The sequence below is a fragment of the Mobula hypostoma genome, chromosome 22, assembly GCF_963921235.1.
Source record: "Mobula hypostoma chromosome 22, sMobHyp1.1, whole genome shotgun sequence".
Taxonomy (NCBI): domain Eukaryota; kingdom Metazoa; phylum Chordata; class Chondrichthyes; order Myliobatiformes; family Myliobatidae; genus Mobula; species Mobula hypostoma.
In genome coordinates, this window is record NC_086118.1 from 39,002,002 (window position 1) to 39,018,524 (window position 16,523).

Consider the following 16,523-nt stretch of genomic DNA (forward strand, 5'->3'; position numbering starts at 1 on the left):
GAAGGTAGTTGTCAAAGGGACCTATTCCACCTGGAGATCTGTGATTAGTGGAGATCTGTGATTAGTGGTGATCTGTAAAACTGTACTGGGATCTCTGCCGCTTGTGATGTATGTAAATGATCTGGATGGAAATATAAATAGCTGAGTGAGTAAGTTTGTAGATGTAAGATTATAAGATTCGTAAGACTGGTGTGTTGTGGAGAGCGTAGAAGACTGGCAAAGAATGCAGCAGGACATAGATCAGTTGCAGATACGGGTGAAGAAATGGCAGGTGGAGTTGAACCCGGCCAAATGTGAAGTTTTGCACTTTGGTAGGTCAGGTGTAAAGAGACAGTACACTGTTAAGGACAAGATCCTTAACTGTGTTGATGAGCAGAGGGTCTTGGGTCTAAGTTCATAGCTTCCTGAAAGTGACTATGCTTTCAGGGGGCTATGGTTGATATGGTGGTTAAGAAAGCATATGGCATTAGTCAAGGCATTGAGTTCAGAAGTAGGAAGCTGTCCTGCAGTTTTATAAAACCCTAGTTATGCTGCATCTGGAGTATTGATTACAGTTCTGGTCGCCTTGTTTTACACAGAGTGGTGGGTGCCTGAGGTGGTAGTACAGGCAGAAACATTACAAACTATTAGATTAGATTAGATTCAACTTTATTGTCATTGTGCCAAGTACAGATACAAAGCCAATGAAATGCAGTTAGCATCTGACCAGAAATGCAAAGAATAGTGTTATTTACAGAATATTTAAGGCATCCATTAGTCTTGCGAGACCATGGATCTGCGCCTGGAAAGCCTTCACTCTCCAGGGCGCAGGCCTGGGCAAGGTTGTATGGAACACTGGTAGTTGCCCATGCTGCAAGTCTCCCCTTTCCACGACACCGATGTTGTCCAAGGGAAGGGCAAGGGCCGATACAGCTTGGCACCAGTGTCATCGCAGAGCACTGTGTGGTTAAGTGCCTTGCCCAAGGACACAACACGCTGTCTTGGCTGGGGCTCGAATTCACGACCTTCAGATCGCTAGTCCAATGCCTTAACCACTTGGCCACGTGCCCACGTATTTACAAAATAACTGCGAATAAAAAGTAAGTGCTATAGCACACAAATATAAAAGTACTGAGACAGTACAATACGGATGCAATACTGCTTAGCGCTGTGATGTGAGGTTCAGCAGCGTCACAGCCTCGGGGAAGAAGCTCTTCCTGTGCCTGCTGGTGCGGGAGCGGAGGCTCCTGTAGCGCCTACCGGATGGGAGGAGAGTAAAAAGTCCATGGTTAGGGTGAGATGCCCAACAGACGTTTTGATAGGCACACGAATGTGAGGAATATGGAAGGATATGTAAATTATGTAGTCGAAGGGGATTAGCTTAGTTAGCTGTTTGATTGCTAATTTAACTAGTTTGGCACAACATTATGGGCCAAAGGACCTGTTCCTGTACTGTACAGTTGTATAATTCTGTTCTATTTCTTCATCCTACTGTAAATGCCTGCAAGAAAATGAATCTCAGGATAGTATATAGTGATATGTACACACACGTTGATAATAAATTTACTTTGAACTTTGAACTTACAATAATTGTTAGTATTTTAAAAGATCAGCACAACATTGTGGCCAAAGGGGTTGTACTGTGGTTTTCTACTTGGGGTTGGTGCACGGGATCCGTTATCCACTGTTTGCTAATTTTCCATAGTTGGTCCATTAGTTTGATGTTGGTCAATTTGAAAGATTCACAGCAGCCGAATGTACTCACTTCACGTTTGACGTCAACGGTCAAATTGTGAACAAGTCCACCAATTTATTGAAAATAGAATGGAGGTTGGTATGAGACAGGTGGCACACAATGTTAGAACGCAAACAGCGTAAACTGGCCAGGAATTTAAGGCAAAGAGCGAAAGACTTCTATTAATATTTTATCTTCCGCATCTTTAAAGACTCACGTTACAGATAATGAGGTACTTGCAAGATGTTGCCATGGTATAAATAGGAACAATTGTCTGACCGACTCTCACAAGCAGCAATGTGACAGAGAGATAAAAGCTATCACTTCAGTTGTTATTGCTGTGGTGTCCTGTAAGTTCTGTGTTAGCGCTGCGGATAGTCACTACATATCCCAAACTTACCTGTGGAGTAACAATATTAGCTCCATGGACAGTGAAAACAGGAGCCTTAAATTACAAAGATATTCGAACAGATTAACAGTTTCAGCAAAGCAGCTGTAAGGGGGGTTCGGTGTTGGCTATTATGAGGTCATCCGCTTTGGACTCAAGAATGGAAGGGAACGCATTCTGGATGGTGACAATTCAGAAACCGTGGAACTCAAAAAAACCTAAGGGTCAGCTGTTTAAAGTGCCTCGGACAGCGGCTGAATGGAATCAGAATGCAAGAAAGGCCTGGAGTGCAGGCTTCCGTCATCGGCTAGTCCAGGGGTCGATCCCGAAGACTGGCACCCAAATGCCCATTGGAAGTCCTGAGTTCGAAACTCAATGGCTGAAGCCTGGAGACTGAAGGCCCGGGGGCCTGGTGTTGGAGGGCTGTCCATGAGCATGGGTGGCAGGGAAGAAAGGGGCCTGTTTTGTTGTTTACTGCGTTGTTCTGCTGAACATCGTAAGGATGCTATGTTGGCTCCAGAATATGTGGTGACATATGCAGACTATCCCCAGCACGTCTTTGGATAACGTTTGTTAACACAAACGTGCTTTTCACTGTATGTTTTGATAAGTAAACCTACACTCTGTCCACCAGAGAAAGCAGGATCTCCCAGTGGCCACACATTTTAATTCCACGTCCCATTCCCATTCTGATATGATCTCCCAGTGGCCACACATTTTAATTCCACGTCCCATTCCCATTCTGATATGTCTATCCCTCTACCGTCAAGATGAAGCCACACTCAGGTTGGAGGAACAACACCTTACGTTCCGTCTGGGTAGCCTCCAACCTGATGGTGTGAATATTGACTTCTCAAACTTCCGTTAATGCCCCACCTCTTTCCTTCACACCCCATCCCTTATTTAATATACTTTTTTTATTTTTTCCCCCCTTTTTTTCTCTCTCTCTTTTTTCTCCCTCTGTCCCTCTCACTATAACTCCTTGCCTGCTCTCCACCCTCCAGGCTCCCCTCCCGCCTTCTTTTTCTCCCCAGGCTTCCCGTCCCATGATCCTCTCCCTTCTCCAGCCTGGTATCCCTTTTTGCCAATCAACTTTCCAGCTCTTAGATCCACCCCTCCCCTCCTGTCTTCTCCTATCATTTCGGATCTCCCCTCCCCCTCCCACTTTCAAATCTCTTAATATCTCTTCTTTCAGTTAGACCTGACGAAGGGTCCCGGCTTGAAACGTCAACTGTACCTCTCCCTATAGATGCTGCCTGGCCCGCTGCGTTCACCAGCACTTTTTGTGTGTGTGTTGATGGAATGCAACTTTCTGTTTAGAAGATTGGAGTACAAGCGAAAGGAAATTTTATTACACCCATATAAAGTTTGACCACCCTTGCGGTATTGTGAGCAGCCCTGAGCTTCAGGGAGGAATGCAGCAAAAATATACCAGATTGACCCTTAAGGTTAAATTATGGTGAAGTTTGAACACTTTTGAATTTAGATTAAGGACTAAATAAGATAGTCCTGTTTTTATCTGTTCCTAAGTGTTCTTAAAGCCTCCATTATTAAAGACCCCCAGCACCCAGGGCATGCACTTTTCTCTCTGTTACCATCAAGTAGGAGATACAGAAGCCTGAAGCCACACACTCAGTGAACAGCTTCTTCCCCTCTGCCATCCGATTCCTAAATGGACTTTGAAGCTTTGGATACTACCTCACTTTTTTAATATACAGTATTTCTGTTTTTGCACATTTTTTAATAGTCTATTCAACATGCATAATTGATTTACTTGTTTATTTATTATGTTTTATTATATTTATTATTGTTTTTTTTCTCTCTCTGCTAGATTATGTATTGCATTGAACTGCTGCTGCTAAGTTAACAAATTTCATGTCACGTGCTGGTGATAATAAACCTGATTCTGATTCTGATTAAGTGCCTGGGCCAAAGGTCATCACACTTTGGAAGAACATGAAGATCCTTAAAATGCTTGGATGAGGTTTATAGGAACAGATCCGGTGATGAGCAACTTCAGTTATGATGTTAGAATGGGGAATAAAATTTAGTAGGTTAGGCTGCAACGGTGGAAAGAGAAACAGAGTTAATGTTTCAAGCTGAAAACTATTCATCAGAACTGAGAAAGTTGAGGTTATTTTAAATTGCAGAAATGGTAGTCAAAGTCAAAGAAAGTGGGTCTGTCTGTAGGTTGTTAAATCAGCTCAGAACTCTGGTGAGTGTAGTTATCCATGTCAGTTGTAGGGTAATAGTTTCTAAATCTGGTGGTGTGGGACCTCATGTGACGAGAGCCCTTGACGAGGATGGTTTGGACCCAAATGCTTGGGATGTCATCCAACTGGCTCTTAGCACTAAACAAACGCTAGGCGATATCACTAGTAGGCTTGTGATTGAGCACTGAACCACAGTTCAGGTGTTCCTTAACTACTCAATACTCGGCGCTCAAAACATGATTATCAATTAGCGGGATCGTCCTGAACCTTAAAGGGGCCGCGTCAGCTGTCCGTACTCTGGGGAGTTTGAGCGTCTTAATCCTAGAAGCCGGTATATATGGGGCATCTCGTAACAGGACCCCTACCCTACGGCCGACTCCTGACGGCCCTGGCTGCTGGGAGAGGCGATGATGGTAATCATGGACGAGAACTGGATCCAAAATGTCTCTTGCGAATACCCAGCACCTCTCTTCGGGTCCGAATTCTTCCCAGTCCATGAAGTATTGGTGAACCCCTCGATCACTACAGGAGTCCAAAAGTTTATTCACCATGAAGACCTGATCCCCTCGATAAACCTGGTTGGTGGCAGGGCTGACGGGGCTGGGGCGAAGGAGATTGTGCAGACAGGTTTTAATTTAGAAATGTGGAAGGTGGGATTGATCTTCAGGTCCTGGAGAGCTTCAAGGTGTAAGCCACTGGGTTTACTTTCCTCAGGATTTCAAAGGGTCCAAAGGCGGCAAATTTCTAGATTCCACTTGGAGAGGCAAGTCATGAGTGGATAGCCAGACCTGTTGCCCAGGCTGTAAACAGGTCCCTAATTTCTCTTTTGGTTTGCCCTGGTCTCTGCTTTCCGGGTAGAGTCCGGCAAAATCTCTCTTGACCTAATCCATCTTTGCATGCAGTGTTGGATGAGGTCTTCTGTCTTGGAGACCCCAACCTCAGCCTTTTGTTCCAGAAAGTGAGGCAGAGGATAATGAAACTGGCATTCGACCGGTGACATCCTGTGCGCAGAATGCTGTAAGGTGTTGTGGGCGACCTCTGCCGACATCACATGGTCACACCACTCCTCTGGTCTTTCCGAGGTCAGGCATCTTAGGTTACGTTCTAAATCCAGGTTGGTCTGCTCTGTCCGGCTGTTGGACTGCAGGTGAAACCCAGAGGAAAAGCCTGTTGTTGGCCCTATCAGTTGGCAGAACACCCTCCGGATATACGATGTGAATTGTGGACTGCGATCTGACACAATGTCCGCTGGGAATCTGAGGAGCCTGAAGACCTGGTCCAGGACAATCTCAGCCATCTCTGTTGCAGACAGTAGCTTCTCCAAGGCGATGAACTTGCCGGCTTTCAAAACCTGATCAACAGCTACCATGATGAGCGACTTCCCCTTGGATGGCAGGAGACCAGTGACAAAGTCCGTGGAGAAGTGTGCCCAAGGTCTTTTTGGAACAGGTAGGGGGTGGAGGAGCCCCCGAGGTCAGGTACAAGGTTCCTTGTTCTGGGTGCACACCTCGCACGCCTGCATGTACTGCTGAACAAATTTCGTCATTCCGCCCACACCTCCTCTTGATAAACTCGAGGGTCTTGGAAATCCCTGGGCGTGCAGTCATTCTCGATGAATGTCCCCACTGGAGTACCTGGGACCGGATGGAACTTGCGATGAACAGCCGACCCAGAGGACCATTCCTCGGAATCTCCCCTTGTGCTTGGGCCTTGGGAACAAGAGCATGAACACCCCAACAAATCAGTGCTACCACTCCTGGGGCAAAATGGCGGTGGGCTGTTCTTCTCGTTCCGGTTCATCATATTACCGGACAGGACATCTGGCTCCTGGTTTTTCGACCCCGGTTGGTTGGTCAGGATGAATTCAAAGCAGTTAAAGAACAAAGCCCACCTGGCCTGCCTGGATTTCAGCCTCTTGAATATAAACCAGGTTCTTGTGGTTAGTCCAAATGATAAAAGGGTTCTTGGTCCTCTCTAGTCAGTGACGCCATTCCTCCAAGGCTAACTTAAGCACAAGAATCTCCAGATTTCTGGTGTCATAGTTTCTTTTTGCCGGGGATAGCCCCCGGAGAAGGGCATTGGCGTCCCCATGATGCAACCAATTGGGATACTCTCCACTGTGCACCGAGAGAAGTTTGTCAAAGTTTTTGGTGACATGCTGAATCTAATCAAACTTCTAAGAAAGTAGAAGCGATATTGTGCCTTCTTCGCAATGGCACTTATGTGCTGGTCCCAAGACAGGTGCTCTGATATGTTAACGCCAAGGCAGCTAAAGCTACTGACCCTCTCCACCTCCTATCCCCTAATGAGGACTTCTGATTTCTTCCTCTTGAAGTCAATAATCAGTTTGGTGGTCTTGCCGACATTCAATGAGTGATTGTTGTTGTGGCACAATTCTACCAGATTTTCAATCTCCCGATTCATCACCACCTTTGATCCAGCCAGCGACAGTGGTGTAGTCAGCTAACTGAAATATGGCATTGGAGCTGTGCTTAGACACACAATCACAGGTACAAGGTGAGTAAAGCAGGGGTCTAACCATACAGTCCAAAACTGTATCTGAGCAGATGGTGAGTGTGGAGGAGACGTTATTGCCAAACCATGTTTGATGGAAAGACGAAAAGGCGAAATTGCGTTGATGGGGTAAGGCAAGGGTTACTGATTCTGATATTGATCTTCCTAGAGCTTGTGGGTGATAATGAAACAAGTTAGAGACTGAGTAAACAAACATGTCAGATTTCCAATATTTGGTTTATTTGGTTTTCAATTATTTTCAATTATTCCAGTTAACTAATGGAGCTGGGTTCGTTTACTTTGGGGGAAATAAAGGGAGCTTTGGGGAGGTGGAGAATATTTTCACAAGTTTAGATAGAAGGTACAAGCAATGCGGAGGCATAGATTTAAATGACTTAAACAAGAGATGTATAGGGATGGGAGAAAGGACTTCTTTACACAATGAATGACAAGAACTAAGAACTTGCTGCCTTGGAGGGTATTGGACGGGTGGAGACGATAAATGATTTCAAAAGGAAATTGGATAGACACTTGAGAGAAAAACTTACAGTGCAGTGGGACAATGGTAAATTAGTAAATTGGAAAATTGGCTTACTATTGTCATGTGTAGTGAGTTACAGTGAAAATCATTCTTTTGAATGTCATCCAAATGGATCATTTCATTACAACAGTGCAGTTAACTGATGGAGCTGGATTTGTTTACGTTGGAGGAAATGAAGGGAGCTTTGGGGAGGTGGACAAGGTAAATTAATAAATGAATGCAGAATAAAGTGTTACCATTACAGAGAAAGTGCAGTGCAGGCAGACAATAATGCCATCACAGGGTAGATTATCGTACTAGGGGGCTGCTGAACAGATTTATAAAACTGTGAGGTTAATAATCTCATAAAACTATGGCACTAATGATCCAATAAAACTATGGGGTTAGTCTAATTACGGAGAGCTGGCATGGATATAAAGGGGCAGAATGGCCTTCATTTTTTTTGCCTCTATAAATAGTTATTTTTTATTTATTCACAGGTTCTAATAATGGTTGTCTTGGTTAAGGCTGAATACCTATTCCAAAATCTTATTGTTGCCTGAATATTAATTTCCCTACTACCACGAATCTGAGTTCCCTAGAATAATAATCCAGGGCACTGAATGTGGATCCACTAACCCTGAAGCAGGGGAGACCATGACGATAAACCCCAAACACATTTATCTTTTAAGTGAGTGAACGGGAGCAGCTGAAAGTGAGAACATAGACAGAAGAAGTTAGTCAAAAATATGAGAGGCGTGAAATACAGAGCAAGAAGTCATGCCCAGAAAGTCAGTTTTTTAAAAAAGTGGAATACATTAAATGCTGGAGGAACTCAGCAGGCCAGGCAGCATCTATGGAAAGGAATAAAGAGTTGACATTTCAGGCCTAATGAAGGGTCTCAGCCCAAAATATTGATGCTTTATTCTATTCCACAGATGTTACCTGACCTGCTGAGTTCCTCCAGCATTTTGTGTGTGTTCCTCTGGATTTCCAGCATCTGCGGAATCACTGTGTTTATGGTCAGATTTTTAAAAAGTTTTTGTTTGGGTTTTATGTGAGACATGCAGGCCACTCTGCTGATTTATCATCAAGTTACAAAATCACTTAAGACCTCATAAGCCACCAAAAACTGTCAATGTTTTTTGAGCTCCTGGGTGAGGTGCTATATTTTGGTAGGACTAATCAAAGTCGGACATACATGGTAAATGGTAGGGCATTGAAGAATTCTGTAGAACAGAGGGATCTAGGAATAATGGTGCATAGTTCCCTGAAGGTAGAATCTCATGTGGATAGGGTGGTGAAGAAAGCTTTTGGTATGCTGGCCTTTATAAATCAGAGCATTGAGTATAAGAGTTGGGATGTAATGTTGAAATTGTATAAGGCATTGGTAAGGCCAAATTTGGAATATTGTGTACAGTTCTGGTCACCGAATTATAGGAAAGATGTCAATAAAATTGAGAGAGTACAGAGGAGATTTACTAAAATATTTCCTGGGTTTCATCTCCTAAGTTACAGGAAAAGGTTGAACAAGTTAGGTCTTTATTCTTTGGAGCGTAGAAGGTTGAGGGGGGGACTTGATAGAGGTGTTTAAAATTATGAGGGGGATTGATAGAGTTGACGTGGATAGGCTTTTTCCATTGAGAATGGGGGAGATTCAAACATGAGTTGAGAGTTAAAGGGCAAAAGTTCAGGGGTAACATGAGGGGGAACTTCTTTACTCAGAGAGTGGTAGCTGTGTGGAACGAGCTTCCAGCAGAAGTGGTGGAGGCAGGTTCAATGTTGTCCTTAATTGCATACATATATGGACAGGAAAGGAATGGAGGGTTATGGGCTGAGTGCAGGTCGGTGGGACTAGGTGAGAGTAAGAGTTCAGCACTGACTAGAAGGGCCGAGATGGCCTGTTTTTGTGCTGTAATTGTTATATAGTTACATGGGTATAATCGTGATCGTTTCTCAATTCTTACCCCTTGTGCTGTGCATCGTCCTTTTTAATTAACATGTCGTTAATTTATTGCAATATATCTCTCAATTCAATTTTCAATAATAAGATTAATTTTCACAAAACTATGTGGGAATGTTGTAATATTTTCTGCATTTCTTAAATTAGAAAGAAAATGGTCATCTAACTAGATTGTGATTTTGTGCCTGACAGGAAAAAAAACTTGCAGTTCCCTTTCTTACCACTCTGTGTCAGTATAATGCTTCGTATATTTTGTTGGCGAAGTAATTTCTATCTTAATAAGACAATAAGACATTTGGTCCATGTGCCAGCTCTGATTAAAAGCCTTCATTGAATGCATCATGCCAGATGCCAGATACACTTGGTTGTTTCTGTTCAAGTGAATACAAGTTTATATATTCTCCATGTTAAAGCATGTTATGGCCCTTCATCACTTCTGCATATTTTATAGTATTCCACTGCTTGCTCATGATGCAATATTATTCTATTTGCATCACACACAAAATGCTGGAAGGACTCAACAAGTCAGGCAGCATGAGTCCTGATGAACGTTCTCAGCCGGAAATGTCGACGGTTTATTTCCCTCCACAGATGCTTCCTGACTTACTAAGTTCCTCCCGCATTTTTTGTGTGTTGCTCAGGATTTCCAGCATCTGCAGAATCTCCTGTGTCTGGGTTTGCGTACCAATTTTATAACACAGACAATATTCCTTAATTATGTCTAATGGCATCTCATGATGATTCGGAAAATGACAATTTTCAAAATATCTGTTTAATGCATCGTGTCTTCTATGTATTACCCACTAAGTAGGAAAATCAGAACTGTATTTAATTACCTTAAAGCCACAAAGATTAATATAAAAAAGGCACACAAGCGAGGCTTTTTGGTAAGTCATTTATAAGACAAGGGCATTGCTACAAAAGCCAGAATTTATGGCCCATCGAATTTATCCACGAAAAGGTAGTGTAATTCATCTTCCTGAGCCATTGCAGTCCTTTGGGCAAATGTTATTGAACTGAATATTCCAAGATTTTGACCAGCCAGTAATGAGGGAATGGTGATCCATTTCACATTCAGGCTGCTGTGTGACCTGGAGCGGAATCTTCAGGGAATAAGCTTCCCACGGATCTACTGCTTCATTGATTTTGGTGGTGGAGTACTGAGTGTTAGAAAGTAACTTCAATACATCTTGCAGACAGAGCACAATACAGGTTATGATGGAGTGAATGATTAGGTTTGTGGATGAGGTGCAGGTGGAAGTGCTAACTTTTTTGAAGTTGTTTAGTATTGCTGCAGATGTACTCTTCGTTATATATCATCAATATATGGAGCGGCACTGTAGCATAGTGATTAGCACACGATACGCGACCCAGGTTCAATTCCCGCCACTATCTGTAAGGAACTTGTACTTTCTCCCTGTGACCATGTGGATTTCCTCCAGGCACTCTGGGTTCCTCCCACAGTAAAAAATTGGTGGGTTAGTTGGTTATTGTAAATTGTCCCGTGACTAGGCTAGGGTTAAATTGGGGGATTACTGGGCATTGCGGATCAAAAGGCCGATAGGGCAAATTCCGCACTGTTTCTCAATAAAATGAAAATAAAACAAATAAATGAAACAAATTACAGATGGAAAGGCTTTGGGGAGTCACGCAATACATCCTCTGATTTGCTCTCGAAACCAAAGTCCTTATGTGGCTAGTCTGGTTAATATTCTGGTCAATAGTGAACCTGAACTTGCTTTTAGATGATCTATTGAATGTAAGAGTAGGTTCTTAAACACTATTGTTGATGATAGCCATGGCCCTTCACCTTTGCACAGGAAATGTTATCTGGGTCTAACTATATCATGTATACGGTTTAGTATGAGTTAGAAATTTCTGTCTTCTATTGTTAGGGACTTCTGGGTTTACTGCAGTTCAGCTCACTCTGATCAACACCAAGGGAGAGTCACTAGTCAAAAACCCTCGGACATCTCACAAGAAAAATTGATGAATTCAAATTGTTAAAGATGAAAAGCAACTCAGGCAGGCTTCTTAAACATGGGAGATTCTGCAGATGCTGGAAATACAAAGCAACGCACACAAAATGCTAAAGGGTCCCAGCAGGTCATGTTTTGATGTTTTGGGCTGAGACCCTTTTTCAGGACTTAGGCTTCACCTTAAATCAGGGTACAGAGTTTATAATCAACCGTCAATCCTCAAATTTCTCTCAGGTCGATTGGCATTAACAGGGCAGTCACCTACAGTATGTTTAAAATTAAATCTTAGTTTTATTTCTAGAATAAACAAGAAATATATATAGAACAGATTTATATATGCATATGTGTGTGTGTGTATAATTGTAAATTATTGTATATTTATATATATTTTATGTATTGCATTTTACTGCCACCACAAAAAAAAACGAATTTCACTACATACAGTATGTCAGTGATAATATACCTGATTCTGATTCTAAAATGGCAGGTTCATTATCAGCTCAGGAACTGGCTGCAAACAGGCATCATATTCCCAATCAGACTCTTGTGCCACAGCAGCTTTCTGTTTGTTAGAGTTAATAGATATGCAGGGACCACTCAACAAGCTGATGTTCAGTATTTAGAGGGAGCAGGTTACAGTGCCTTTACTGTCTGAAGGTAATAGTTAACTCTAGCTGAATTGAATATTATCCGTGAAAGCCAAGAGGCCCTCTGGGAAATTCCAAAACCATTTTGAACTTTACTAACCTTACACTGTTACATCTTATTAAGGTTGATAAAGTCCAGATGTGCAGAAATCAGAATGTATATAAACCGGACCTCCAGCATTCTCTTTACCATTTTAAAACTCGTCCAAAATTTGGGACCTGACTTTTGTCTAACTCACTTCCACTCCCACAGAGTCTCCATATGGACAGCAATCTAGATACTGTGTCTGCAGTGAATCAACTAGTAGCACTCTCTCTTCTGAATCAGATGTTAATGGGTTCAAGTCACACTCCAGAGACCATTTAAAGCTCCAGACTGACACTTCGGTACTGCATGGCTGGAGTGTGTCTTCTGTGTGAGATGCTAAAGCACACCCCTCCGTCCTCCCTGATGGATAACGGTGATTCCATTGTGCTTTCTCGAAGAAGAGCCGAAGAGATCTTCTCGACATCCTGCCCAGTATTTATCCTGCAGTCAAAATCACAAAATTAGATTAGCTGGCATTAATGTGTTGCATACTATGGGTGGTGTAAAGTGGGCTATTGTATTTCATACATTACAACATTGATCGCTGGCTGTGAAGTGCTTTCTGGGGAACCCTAATGATGAAAGGCTCCATATAAAAATAAACCCTTCCTCTGACTTTTTAACGTTATGCCATGGATCATACAGCACCCCTCTCTCTCCAACTGTCTGTCTCTCTCTTTCTCTTCTCTCTCCAACTGTCTTTCTCTCTCTTTCTCTTCTCTCTCCAACTGTCTCTCTCTCTCTTGTCTTTCTACCTCTCTCTCCTTCTCTTCTCGCTCCAACTGTCGTACCCGGAACTCGTGCTCGAGTCTCAGTTTTTCAAGCTGCACCTGTACCCCTCTTTGTGGGCTGTGAGTTTGCAACGAGGAGTTGGAGGAAGATGCATGGTACATCTCGAGCAGCTGTGTAACAGAGGACTCATTCAGACACACAGACTGACATTTGGTGCTGCTGGCGGGTCAGCAGCTCAGCGAAAGATGCCCTTTGGTCTGTCTGGACTGCCAGCACATCGAGACGCCCGTGGACGAACGCTGTTGACTGGTCCAATCCAGGCTGCAGGAGTACGTGCAGAGGGGGGGACTGAAGTGACATGCAACCATCACAAGGGCTCAGTGTAGCGGGATCACACAATACGGTTCTTCTGCCACTGGAGAGGGAGGGTCCAAGTTAGGTAAAGAAGCCCTTCAATTATTGTAGTCATGTACTACCCCAGGGGGCCACATGAGTAGCAACAGTCCTCTTGGTTTTAAGGAATGTAATCAAATACTACTGAGAGTAAGAATGTAAAGGCATTGCACGATTTATTCTTGTAGATATTTAAAAAAATATGAATAAAGTTTATTTTGAAACAGGATCTAGGGCTTTCCCAGCGTATATGATGCATAAGCTCATCTCGGGCATCCAGCCGGCTACAGGTGTTGATTTTAACCAATGTTTCAATGACAAACTTGCACTGCTTGTCACAACCACGGATTTGGCAGCGCTGCAGATCCGGCGATTGCGCTCCTGAATATGTACATGTCAACCAATCATCATTTCTTTGTGATAGTATTTAACTCCATTCATTCCGTTGTAGTATTTGTCGAGACTGGGACACAGCAACACTTTGCTGCCTGCATTCTGCCTTGCCTGAGAAATTGGACTGTCCAGTCAACTGACTCTGAAGACTAGCAGTATTCGTTTATTCTTAGTTACTCTTTTCAGCTGCAGTGTAGGCTTCGTTTTCCATTTGAGAGTCTTAGTTAACGGCCCTGTTTGGCCTAGCGTTTATTGTTTCCTTTTCCCTTTAGCACTGTTGACATTAAAGTCTGTGAACTATCAACCTACTTCAGTGTCTCTCACTCCGCACTTAGGCCATACCCGAACCGGGTGATATTGCTGCCTTCATCAGGGGCCATCTTCATCAGGGATGATGCCTTGGCATGCCTAATCCAGTGCTATATATACCCCGGTCGTCTGTCCTTCCTGATTGGTTAGTCCTCAACCAATCAAGTTTCCACTGGTCCCACCTTGTTTACAATCCTATTCCAGTTCTCAGTTGAAGCAAGACCTTCGTCTTTGTTAAAATTCTTATTCCCTAGTCTTATTTTAATGGCTTCCTTCACCAGACGGTCTCAAAAGCCATTGGTGTAGCACAGTAGTTCTGTGTTGTGGAAGTCAATCCTGAGGCCGTTGTGTACGTAATGTTCCGTTACCACCAATTTCTCTGAGTAACCCAAACGGATACACCTTCTGCGCTCCTTGATGCGCAGTTCCACCATGTGCCCCATCTGGTTTATTTTGATATTAAAAAATAGCACCCTATCAGCTGCGGTTCCATTGCCCCTGGTGAAGGCAGTAATGAAAGTACATCCGGACTAGGTTCAAGTTGTAGTAGAATCCAACATTATCTAAAATGTTACTTTTCCAAAGAAATTTACTGCAGAGCAATTAACAGAATGAAAATTTGGGATGGTGTCTTTTCATTTTTAGTTCTTCCCCTTGTGCCATCTTCTCTTTTGTCATAGCAGGGCATAGCAGTTGACATTGCTACTATCTCCCTGTATTTAAAAAAGCTTTTACATCTCAACACTGCAACAAGCTGTACAGGTAGAGATTTTTTCCCCCACTTGTGTTATCATTACTTTCTTTTTCCAGAAATGGAATTAATCCTCAAAGTCAGAGTTATATTTTGTTACATTTTCCCATCAGGAACCACAAGAGATCTAAGCAGTTGCTGGAAATCTTGAGCAAGATACACAGAATACTTCAGGAATTCAGCAGGCCAAGCAGCATCTACGGAGGGAAATGAGCTGTTTGGAATCTCCGATGAAGGGTCTCAGCCTGAAACGTCGACTGTTCATTTCCCTCCATAGATGCTGCCTGTCTAGCATTGTGTGTGTGTGTGTGTGTTGCTTCCTATCAGGAATGTTCTGACAGCTTATTAACATAGGAAAATAAGAGTAGGATAGGGATTTCCTTCCTGAACTCACAGAGGAGAGGAATCTGGACTAGGGCCAACATCCTTGACCCATGGATTTACCCTGATTTCAATGGAAACCCTGGGTTTGAGCTAATAGAATAGGTAATGAGGTTTGGCCTCAATACAGGAAAGAGCCATTACTTTATGCCCCACCCCGCCTCGTACCCCATCCGTTATTTATTCATTTATATACACACATTCTTTTTCTCTCTCTGCTTTTTCTCCCCCTGTCCCTCTCACTATACCCCTTGCCCATCCTCTGGGCTTTCCCCCCTCCCCCTTTTCTTTCTCCCTGGGCCTCCTGTCCCATGATCCTCTCATATCCCTTTTGCCAATCACCTGTCCAGCTCTTGGCTCCATCCCTCCCCCTCCTGTCTTCTCCTATCATTTCGGATCTCCCCCTCCCCCTCCCACTTTCAAATCTCTTACTAGCTCTTCTTTCAGTTAGTCCTGACGAAGGGTCTCGGCTCAAAACGCCAACTGTACCTGCTCCTAGAGATGCTGCCTGGCCTGCTGCGTTCATCAGCAACTTTTATGTGTGTTGCTTGAAATTCCAGCATCTGCAGATTTCCTCGTGTTTGCATTACTTTAGCTGTCTTGCATCAAGCCATTCCATGTTACTACATGAACTGTGGCTGCACTCTTTGCTGAAACTGAATTGCAGTAACTTTAATCAAATCCAGGCAGATTAACCATCAGTGGAACATGTTTGTGGAACTCTTTTGTATCCATTAAGGTGAATAAATCAATCAATGAGAAAGGAAAGATAAGCGGTAATGGAAGTACTAGCCAGATGCTGACACCAGCTGCTGTCTTCAGATCGCAGAGTGGATTTTCCTATTTGATGCTTTTGGGAATTGTCATTCTGCAAAAAGCAGAAGTTTCCTGAAGTTCAATTTTCAGAATCCTTGCTTCACCTGGGACTTTCCAATAAATCAATGAACTCATGTCTGTTTCTACCCCAAACTTCAAATTATTTTGTTACAGAACTATGCAAATAAACTAGGTCAATGATCCTGGACACCATGTAAAGAAAATTCAGAATTATTGGTAGTTTTCTGTTTTGCCAGCTTCAACACAATTGTGGTACTAATTGGATTTTGAAGTATAAGCCTCTTGGATGGTCTATACATTCAGTGTCCACTTTATTATGTACTTCCTGAGTTACTGTTGTCTTCCTGTCAACTTGAACCAGTCTGGCCTTTTTCCTCTGACCTCTCTCATTAACAAGGCGTCTACACTCATAGAACTACTGCTTATTTGATGCTTTTGGGTTTTTTTGCAGCATTCTCTGTAAGCTTTAGAAACTGTTATGCCTAAAAATTCCAGGAGATCAGCAGTTCCTGAGATACTTAAACCACCCCTTCTGGCACCAACAATCATTCCACAGTCAAGGTCACTTAGATCACATTTGCTCCCAATTCTGATGTTTGGCCTGAACAACAAATGAACCTCTTGACTGTGTCTACATGCTTTTATACATTGAGTTGTTGCCGTGTGATTGGCTGATTAGATATTTGCATTAATGAGCAAGT